Here is a 10,935-nt window from a genome sequence, read left to right as displayed (position 1 = left end):
AGCATTGGGCATAAGACAGATCCTTGTGGAACACCAAACTTTACCTCAAAGAGTGTGAAGAACTCATTTACATCAACAAACTGATAGCGTTCAGTGAAATAAGACCTAAGCCAGGAGTGTGTTTAACCATATTTTTAACAGTTTACTAGTTTTACCAGTTTAATCGTATTCTTCATGGTAGATTTCTGGCAAACACAGCTGCCATTTTTTTTTAGATTTTAGATTTTACAGGATTTTTTTACAGTGTGCACACAGTGAAGTCATCACAATCATGTACATTCCATCCTTATCACCTGCCCATAGAGACATACAATCACACTCTCTCTCACTCTACTTCTCTCTCACACACACACAAAAAACTGTTGACATTTCTCTCCAGGGAGATATGAACAGCAGGTAAGCAGGTGTTCAGGTAGATGGATTACGAGGTCATTCCTAATTAAACAAGAAACCCTACCCCTTCTTCCGCTAATGCAGCAGGTCAATGGTGCAAACAAAATAAGCTGGAAAAGTTCACACAGATCAGAAGTGTCACCATTTGCAGCAAGTTCAGTGAATGCTGCCCCACTGGGCTCTTGAGTAAAGCCCTTAACCTGAAAAAAAAATTGAGATTTAGGCTCTGGATAAGGGTGTGTGCCAAATAAATGTAATCTCTCTCAGTCCAACTCTGCTATCTCCATGAACATCATAGAATGATCTGGCTACTAAAGACCTAGCAAAACCCCAGCCTCCTGCTCTCTCTAGCCAAGGTGTTCATCAAACAGTGATCAGCAACTCTGGGTCTTTGTGGATAACCAGAATGTCCTGTTGGCGATCAGTAACCTCACGCAACAGTGAAGTTACATTTTTGCCCAGCTCTTGATCCCCAGTTTAGCCAGTTCCTTTACCAACCCTGTCTTAACTCTTGCATGAAACCTATTCTAGTGGTCTGGCCTATCCTACTGACACAGCCCGGGTTTCCTTCCTCATCAGGCTGCTTAGAGGGTTGTGCATTGGCATTGGCTATGGCAGATGAGTAACAGCAGCTGTCCCTGTATGCATACTTTTCCTCATTTCCTTGCTGTCTGCCTACTCAAGCCAAAAGGGAATAGAATGCTTTCCGCAAACCAAGATCTGGGTATCATGCTTCAGTATGTCACAGCTAAGAACCCATTGTACTGGAGCAGCCAGCTTGCCTGGATTGAATTTGCCCACAGTTCTCTATTCTGCACCTCAACAGGTGTGCCCCTTCAAAATGTTTGCTGGGTTGTCTACATCCACTTGAGATATTCTTGATTGGCAGGATGTCTCATTATGTCATAAATAGCAGGCAAAGATCCTGACCAAGTGCAAGCTGAGTAAGTACAGTCTTGCCATGGAAAACACAAAAGAAGCTGGAACATAGCTGGAAGGTGAAACACAGATGACAGTGGAACATGAGATAACTTACGGCATAGGGGAAAAAATCTGTATACAGACGAACAGTATCTGTGCAGTCACTCGGTTTTCTCTTCCCCTAACAAATTTCAACACAAAATACCATCATGTATGAATTACTCACAAATTAATGCTAAATATAATTTTAGGAAATGGACACATTGTAGGCTGAGGTACATAAAGGCTGAGTGTCCCACACACACTCTGAAAATCAGCTATGGAATATATTTTTTTGCTTTTTGTTGTCATATCGTTGTGTTAATTGTTGTATAAAAACACAGAGGCATATATGTATAATATTTGTTTTAATATATTTGCTTTTGCAGCCATATCATTTCTAGCCTTCTAGTTGTGTTTCTAAATATAAAATTGTTTTATAATTAGCTAAGTATACATTTATAAACTTAGACTTAGCTATACTTAACTAATAAGTATAAAATAGTATATTGTAAATATAATGTATTGCACAAGTAAAATATATTGTATTTATTAAGGGAAATAAACGCCTATGTTCTTGTTTTAATGCCTGTATATTAGAAAGTGATATTAATTTTCTCATTTTAATCAGTGACATCGTGTCACTAATGCATTTTTTGTCATGTCTTTGGCAGGGTTCAACATCACCATGTTATTTACCTCCAAAGTCTCTTAGCTTAATGCATTTATGACTAATTAAAGTGGTTTCAGAACCCATTTTTCCATCTGTCACCTGCAGCTTTTAATAACGCTTTACCGCTTACGGCTGGACGGAGACACAATACGCTTGCCATACACAATATGCCATACACAAATAAAGTTACACAATGGAATGACACAACGATCAACACAACGATCTGTTGTACATCAGTCTGCCCAGAAGATTGCTTTAATAGTTATATAGTGAAGTAATAACAGGGAGGAAGCAAACAGTCAATAAGATTAAAGGGGAAATGCAGAACTCAGTGTTATGACTGTTATGTGTTATGCGGTGAATGAACAGAGGTGGAAGTGTGAGTACAGTTCGGGTTGGTTTATTACGGGAGAGGCAGATCAATAAACACTCACAACCGTGGTATTAGTCAGAGATGGTAATACTTTTACATTTACATTTAGCATACGCCCTTATCCAGAACGATGTACAAAAGTGCTTTGAGTCTCTAGCAATGAATAAATCTACACTGGTACACCAGATTACAAACTTAATATTAATATAACTCTTGAATTCTACAAACTTGGAAAGTGCTAATTTAGTGTTTCAGTAAGTGGTAGGTCTCCAGCTGTCGCTTGAAGATAGTCAGGGATTCCACTGTACGAACATCTAGGGGAAGTTAATTCCACCACCTCGGTGCCAGAACAGAGAAGAGCCTTGAAGTGTACTTATCTCTCATTCTGAGAGAAGGTGGTACCAGTCGAGCAGTGCTGGAGGATTTTAGACAGCGTGGCGCAGTGCGAGATGTGATTAGGTCACTGAGGTAAGATGGCCATTCAAAACACTGATGCTTGCCTATAAGGCCAAAAATGGACTAGCATTTTTTAACAGAGGAGGGGTGAGGTCCACAAAGTCCAGAGGAGACAATGAAGGATAGAAGGGCAACCAAGGTGCGTTTCGAAAAAAAGCACAGCCGTGGAGAATAGGTAGAGTTGAACCGGAGACGAAGCATACAGTTAATAATAACGGACGGTAAATGAGAGTGAGTAAGGGGTTTATGTAGCTGCCAGGAATGAGTGGATAAAGAGTTCCAGGTGTGTGTGATTAAGCCGGGAGCAGCAGAGATAGCGGCAGCATGACAGCCGCCAAAGGGGGGCATGGCAGGTGGATTCCTGACATTACTCGACCAAGCCCGACCCCCCCTGCCCAATGGGCAGCACATCTGAGGAGGGCCTCGCCATCCTTCCAGGGTCAAAGGGGACCTGGTTAGAATCGCCGCAGAACCCGGAGAAAGTCGGGAAGGACCCAAAGTGAAGCGACATCCCCCGCAGAGAGTTGGAACCGAGCGACACCCACTCTGGAGACCTGGAACGGAACAACGCCCTTGACGTAGATCGGGAATGGAGTACTGTCCACCGCGGAGGCCAGGAACGGAGCGAAGCCCTTGGTGAAGACCGGAGGCTGAGCGACGTCCTCGGCGGACACCAGAGGCTGGGCGTACTCAGCGGAGACCGGAGGCAGAAAGATGCTTCTGGCAGAGATCAGCAACACCCTCGGTGGAGGTCAGGGGGGGAGCGATGACCACTGCGGAAGTCTGAGAAGGTCTAAAGCAGCGCGATGTCCACCATGAAGGTCTGGAACAGAGCGATGTCCACCATGGAGACCTGGAGCGGAGCGACGCCCTCGGCGGAGACCGGAGGCTGAGCAATGCCCACTGCGGAGGTCTGGAGCAGAGCGACACCCACCACGGAGGACTGGAGCAGAGCGACATCCTCTGCAGAGGTCTGGAGCAGAGCGCCACCCACCACGACGGTCTGGAACGAAGTTACGTCCACCAAGGAGACCCAGAATGGCACAACATCCTTGGCGATGACCAGAGGCTGGGTGAAGCCCTCAGCGGAGCTTATGGGCTGGATGACCCCCTGGGTGAAAACCGGAGGCAAAACAACGTCCATGACAGGAAAACAGAGATCGAGCGATGCCCACAGTAAAGTCCCGAGGCAGAGCAACGTCCTCAATGGGGATCGGAGACCGAGCAACGCCCTCTACAGAGAGCGGAAGCTGAACGACACCCTCGGTGGAGTCCAGAGGTCGTGCGATGCCCACGGCGGAGACTAAGCATACAGTTAATAATAACAGACGGTGAGTGAGAGTGAGTCAGGGGTTTATGTAGCTGCCGGGAATGAGTGGTTAAAGAGTCCCAGGTGTGTGTAATTAAGCCAGGAGCGGCAGAGATAGCGGCAGCATGACAGCCGATGATGGGGGTGTGGCAGGTGGATTTCTGACATTATGATTGTGCTTTAAAACATCATTTAAAAAATGTGTATGTGGCAGGGAATAATAAACATCCATCAGGAGCAATTTAAATAAATTTTTTCTATTCGTAAATTTATACTTATAAGTTTATACGCTATGAGCAACCTGGAGGCAAAAAGCGGTAAAAGAACAAATTTCCAAATTAGGAAGAAACCTTGATCCTTGAAGATCTAGACATATAAAAACAATCTCATCTGGACACTGGATATCTATTTATTATAGTGTCACTATTTTATTATTTACCTACTGTTCAGTAATCGATAAGTGCAAAACTATTGATGGAAATTGCAGTCCAAATCCATCTTCAAGGTCACTAAGAAGCCTTGTGTTCTTTTAAGGCATTGTTAAAGCATAGCTGTAGGTGTAGTTGAAGGTGTTTCTGTACGCATTCCAGGTCAGAGTGCAACTGTGATTCAATAGCCTTGTTAATGTCCCATATAGTTGGACGTCTGATACAATGCGTTTTAGTCAAACAAAGGAAAAGTAAATCCCAGGTGCGTCTGGAAAGAGACGCGGTCCACTTTTTTGCCGGGTCAGAACCCGAGTCGGGAAGGTACAATCCTAGGCGCGCCTGGAAAGAGGCACGGGCTGCACGAAGAGAGCGAGAGAGAGACGGTACGTAGCGGGGATGAGCCTAAGCGAACACACGGTAAGCGCTAAGCGAACACACATCCCAAAACGAGCACGCAGGAACACCACCAGCATACATCCACGTCGGACCATGAGTACATACAATAAAGGACCACGAGTGTGTGTGCAGTGAATGTTCATATAGGCGGCGTGATTAGCGTGCCGATGAGAGTCAGGTGTGTATTGTTAGTGCGAAGGAGAGAAGCTTCTTGTGGGCGGGGCGAGCATGCGAGAAGGAGCAGGGCATTCTCCGAAGCACCGAGTTTGACAGCTGCCGAAGGGGGCGTGGCAGGGGGATTCCTGACACCGAGCTTGACAGCCGCCAAAGGGGGCATGGCAGGGGGATTCCTGACATCATCTTCATATTTTCCTTTTGTTGTGCCTTTTTCCCTGTCCAACTGTTTACTTAAAATTTAAATAAACAATTTGCATATGGAAGTTTGTGTTTGTGTGTTTTTTATGTGCGTGTTCGGTTCGCTTGAGTTCAATACGGTATTTTTGTCAAATGCGCGTGTGCGTGAGATGAAAATACCACAAAGTTTCCCAGTAGGGGCAAGATCATTTAAGTTTTACAAATACCATATTATACTCAAGCGAAGCGAACACGCACATAAAAAAACCCCCACAAACACAAACTTCGATATGAATGTAAGAGCCGTATGAAACCAGGCAAAGAGCCGCATGCGGCTCGAGAGCCGCGGGTTGGCCACCCCTGAACTAAACTAATAGAGAATGATTAGACAAATACAAAAAACAATTACAAGCTTCCCTTTTTTAAAGTTTGACTTTCTATAAAACACTTATTAAAACTTAACAGGGGTTCATATTTTATTTAAAATGTTTTTGAATTTACTATTTTTGAGATCAGTGGTTGCTTTAGTTGGGCTCTTGACCCTTGACTTTAGTTTTTCTCTGGCTGTTATAACTGTTTTTGTAAAGTACATTTATTATAATGGGAAGAGTCAAGAAAAATTATAATTGGTTGTTTTATTTAACTATTGATGGTGATATAATCATTATCTAACAAACTTACCTATTTTTTAATTGTTGACTTCTAATTAATTTCCTTTTCTTTTTTATAGTAAAATAACATTAAGGTAACTTAAACTATAGCCCTATTCGGACGGGACTAGTTTTACAGGGGGTTGTAAGAGAAATTTCTGTTTCACAGACGTACTTTGTGATTTTAATCCCGTCTGAATCTGCCATGTCTGTCTTTCTCTCACACGACCTCTGTAACAATTCCGGAGCAAATTACCTACTGGTTTTCAGCAAACTCAGCGGTCCTATGAGAAATCTAATTCCATCCGAATGTGAATGTCTGTGATCTCATAACAAACTGACGATATTGCTGTGGGATTAAAAGGTTTAAATGTGTAAAATAGAATACATTATAAAATTTATTTTAACAGTAATATACTGTAAGTTTAATTTACTTTAGCAAACTGTAAAAAAAAACTGTAGATTACTGGCAACACTGGTGCCAGCAGTTTACCGTAAAATCAAGAAATAAAAACAGCAAAATACTGCAAAACCTAATAGTCAAATTCTTGTTGTGTGTTTTGTGAGTTACCATTGAGTAGTAAAGTAGAGTGTGTGTTTAAGTCAAGGATGGACGGAGTCATATTGATGTTATGCTGTATGTTGCTTTATATAAAGGCAGTAACTGTGTAGGATTGATGCGGTGGGAATTTCTTCACTAATTTCTTTTGCACATGGATATGTGCTGTTATCTAAAAGAGATCTGACTGAAAACCGCTTGTGTTCCCATATGCTTGTACACACGTTAATTTTTCCATAAGAATGTAAAAGAAAGTAATCCATTCCCAGACCTCAGGCGATCGCATATTTCAGCCCTTAAAATGTTTTATGCCTAATTTACACACAAATATACTTGTAACAAAGTATAAACATAAGAAGTAATAAATTATAAACATAAACAAAATAAATAACTTTTTGTTCTTTATGCAAGTACAGTACAGGACATTAAAAACCTGGAGAGATGGTGCCAGGAGAACATCTTCTCCCGAACGTCAGCAAGACTAAGAAGTTGATAGAGGACTTCAGCACGAAGAAGGAGGGGTCCCACCCACCACTAAACATCAATGGGACCCCAGTGGAGAGAGTGGACAGTTTCTGGTACCTAGGTGTTCACATCACACAGGACCTGTCTTGGTCCTGTCACATCAACACCCTGGTAAAGAAAGCCCGGGAGTGTCTGTACCATCTTCTGAGCCATCTTATGGGACTTTAATCTACCCTCTCAGGTGCTAAGGAGCTTTTACCCTTGCACAATTGATAGCATCCTGACGGGTAGCATCACTTCCTGGTTCGGGAACAGCACCATGCAGGACAGACGAGCCCTCCAGAGTGTGGCGCGGTCAGCTGAACGTACCATCCGCACTGAGCTCCCTAACCTGCAGAACATCTACAGCACGCGGTGCGGACCAGGGCCAGGAACATTGTTAAGGACCTCAGCCATCCCAACAATGGATTTTTGTTGCGTTCAGGAAGGAGCTTCTAAAAGCAAACACAGAGAATGAGGAGAAGCTTCTTCATGCAGGCCATTCAGAGTTTAAATTAGGAAACACCCAGGAACTAGTACTGGACCTCTTGCTTCATCTTCACTATTTCTGCACAACTTTTTTTGCACTATTATATGACACCTTAACTCTGGACTGTCACTACTCTGATGTTGCACAGCACAGTATCACTTTATACCACACCATAATGCACATGGACACTTTAAGGACAATCACATTAAATAACTTTAATTTGTACTATCTGCCATAAAAGTCAAGTCAAGTCAAGAAGCTTTTATTGTCATTTCAACCATATATAGCTGACACATTACACAGTGAAATGAAACAACGTTCCTCCTGAACCCTGGTGCTACATACAACAACAATTACAGAAAACAGAAAACACAGGGCTAAGGACTATTATGTGTCCTCACCACATAAAGTGCATCATGTGCAATCTGGTGCAAAGACAACACAAGACAGTGCAAGACAATAGAGGACAGTGCAAGACAACACAAGACAAATGCACAAAATACAAAATAGCACTGCCAGTAAACCTGTTGTATATTGCACACTGTGGTGTGTAAGGGACATAAAGTGAACAGTAACAAAAATTTTAAAAATGTTGTAAAGTGAGTACAAGGGTGTGTTGAGTCCAGGTTATACAGATCAGTCACACAGTTACACAGTCTGGATGTGATGGACCGAATGCATCGAACTGCTTGTAGGGTCTTGCGATCAGAGACAGTGCAGTTCCCAAACCAGGCAGTGATGCAGCTGCTCAAGATGCTCTCAATGGTCCCTCTGTAGGACATGGTCAGGATGGGGGGAGAGAGATGGGCTTTCCTCAGCCTTCTCAGGAAGTACAGAGACGCTGCTGGGCTTTCTTGGTGAAGAAGACGCATCCATCCCCATCTAGATTCATGTATATACATATATTTTCTGTTTTCTATAGTTTATACTTTTTATTTATCTACTTATCTTTATTTTTTATCCTTATATTCTATTCCTTTTTTTTCATGCGTAAATGTTGGACTGTCGTATAAAGCATTTCACTGCATGTTGTACTCTGTATGTATGTGTATGTGACAAATAAAGAACACTTTACCTGTATTTTACCATAGATTTTATTGTTGTGTGGCTGCAAATATAGCTGTACGTGTGGCTGTAGGTCTGGCTTTGAAAATAGATGTAAGCATAGCTGTAGGTGGAGTTGTATTTGTAAGCGTTTTTCTATAAGCATAGCTGTAGGTGGAGTTGTAGGTGTTGTTGTGGGTGTAGCTATGTATGTGACTGTAGGCATGACTATAGATGATGTTTTAAGCATAGCTGTAGTTTTGGCTGTAGTGTAGCTGTAAATATAGCTGTATGTGTGGCTGTAGGTCTGGCTTTGGACATAAATGTAAGCATAGTTGTAGATGAAAGCATGTCTAAGTAAGTAACTGTAGTTAAAGGCATGGCTGTAGGTCTAGATGAAGCATGGGTAAAAAGAAGATTAAAAATACAGAACTTAAATAAGACACACACACACACACACACACACACACACACACACACACACACACAGTGGTGGGCTGTCAGGACCAGCAAAGCCTTCTCTGCTGGCCTAAGCACTATCAGAAGCAATGACCTACATTTACAACCTAAATTCTAATATTTGTCATCAGTGCTTATGCTTCACAAGTGGGTTGTGAGATGGAGGAGAAGGAAAAATTCTGAAGTGAGTTGGATGAAGTGGTAGAAGGTGTACCTACGAATGAAAGATTGGTGATTGGGGCAGATTTCAATGGGCATGTAGGTGAAGGGAACAGATGTGATGAGGAGGTGATGGGTAGGTGCTGTTACTGATCTTTAAGAACAAGGGAGATGTGCAGACCTGCAGTAACTACAGGGGAATTAAGTTGATCAGTAACACCATCAAGTTATGGGAAAGAGTAGTGGAAGCCAGGCTGGAGTGGTGCGGTTGCAGGGAGAAGAGGTGGAGAAGGTGGTGGAGTTCAGGTACCGTGGGTCAACAGTGCAAAGTAATGGAGAGTGTGTTGGAGAAGTGAAGAAAAGAGTGCAGGCAGGATGGAGTGAGTGGAGAAGAGTGGCAGGAGTAATTGTGATAGAAGGGTATCTGCAAGAGTGAAAGGGAAATTTATATGACTGTGGTGAGACTTGCGATGTTGTATGGTTTAGAGATAGTGACACTGAGTAAAAGACTGTGAGGAGAGGTCGGCCAACCCCGAAGCTAGCTAGCTTGTCTCAGCATGAGAAATAGTTTGTTCACCACTTCCAGACCAGTGTCTACGTGCTGTACCACTGGCTTACAGCCTCTGAGGAGCGGTGCAAATTATGAGTATGCATCTCTGGTGAGTAGGTTGTATTTTATTTACATTTTTAACGTTTTTGTCATGTTATTAGACAAATATTAATTCTGAACTGCTCCAGATGATGTACACTGGCGATCAAAATTAGAGAACAATTTATAAACTATTGAACATGTCTGAAATAATGTCATCTTCACTGCTCAACAGTTGAAGGAGTTTTTGTCCTGTCTATACCATGCTACCAGAACACCTTTTCCACAAGTTAACTAAGGCATTTAAAAAAAAAAAAACATCATTTTGCAGAAAACACTTTCAGATACCTCCCAGTTATTGGTGTTAATCTGGCACCTGGTGCTAATTTCCTTGATTCAACCCCTATTTAACTGGCAGCCTAACTTCCAGTTTCACTGACTCTGCAAGATGGTGGGCCGTTCTAAAGTGACTGAAAGCCTCGGACAGCAGGTTGTCCAGATGAAGGCCAAAGGGATGACCCTATCAGCCATAGCAAGACAAGTTGGTCATTCCAAATCTGTGATTTCAAGAATATTGACTCTTTACAACATCACAAACTCATTCAAGTCCGCCAAGAAGGCTGGTCATCCATGGAAGACAAATACAAGAGAGGACAGGATACTGCGCAGGATCTCAATGGGCAATCGTTTCCACACTGCAGCTGGAATTGCTCACCAGTTAAGCGCTGAAAAGGGTAAGGATCTGTTTTGTCATACAGTGTCTCGACAGTTAAGAGCGTTTGGACTGAAAGCCCACTCTGCAGTGACCAAACCTCTCATCAGCAGAAAGAATCAAAAGGCTAGACTAAGCATGTTGTGTGGACAGAGGAGAACTGGTCCAAAGTTCACGTCAGTGATGAAAGCAAGTTTAATTTATTTGGGTCTGATGGGCAACATTATGTTTGGTGACAAACTGGAGAAAGACTGAACCCAAAGTGTGTAAAGAAGTCAGTGAAAAGTGAAGGAGGAAGTGTCATGGTTTGGGGCATGTTTTCTGCAGCAGGAGTTGGGCCTCTTATACAGCTACATGGCAGAGTGAATGCAAATGTTTATCAGAACCTTCTTCAACAACATATGGTTCCTTCCCTGCGTTTATCACC

Source organism: Silurus meridionalis, chromosome 26 (assembly GCF_014805685.1).
Source record: "Silurus meridionalis isolate SWU-2019-XX chromosome 26, ASM1480568v1, whole genome shotgun sequence".
NCBI classification, from domain to species: Eukaryota; Metazoa; Chordata; class Actinopteri; order Siluriformes; family Siluridae; genus Silurus; species Silurus meridionalis.
Note: the sequence above shows the minus strand (reverse complement) of the source record.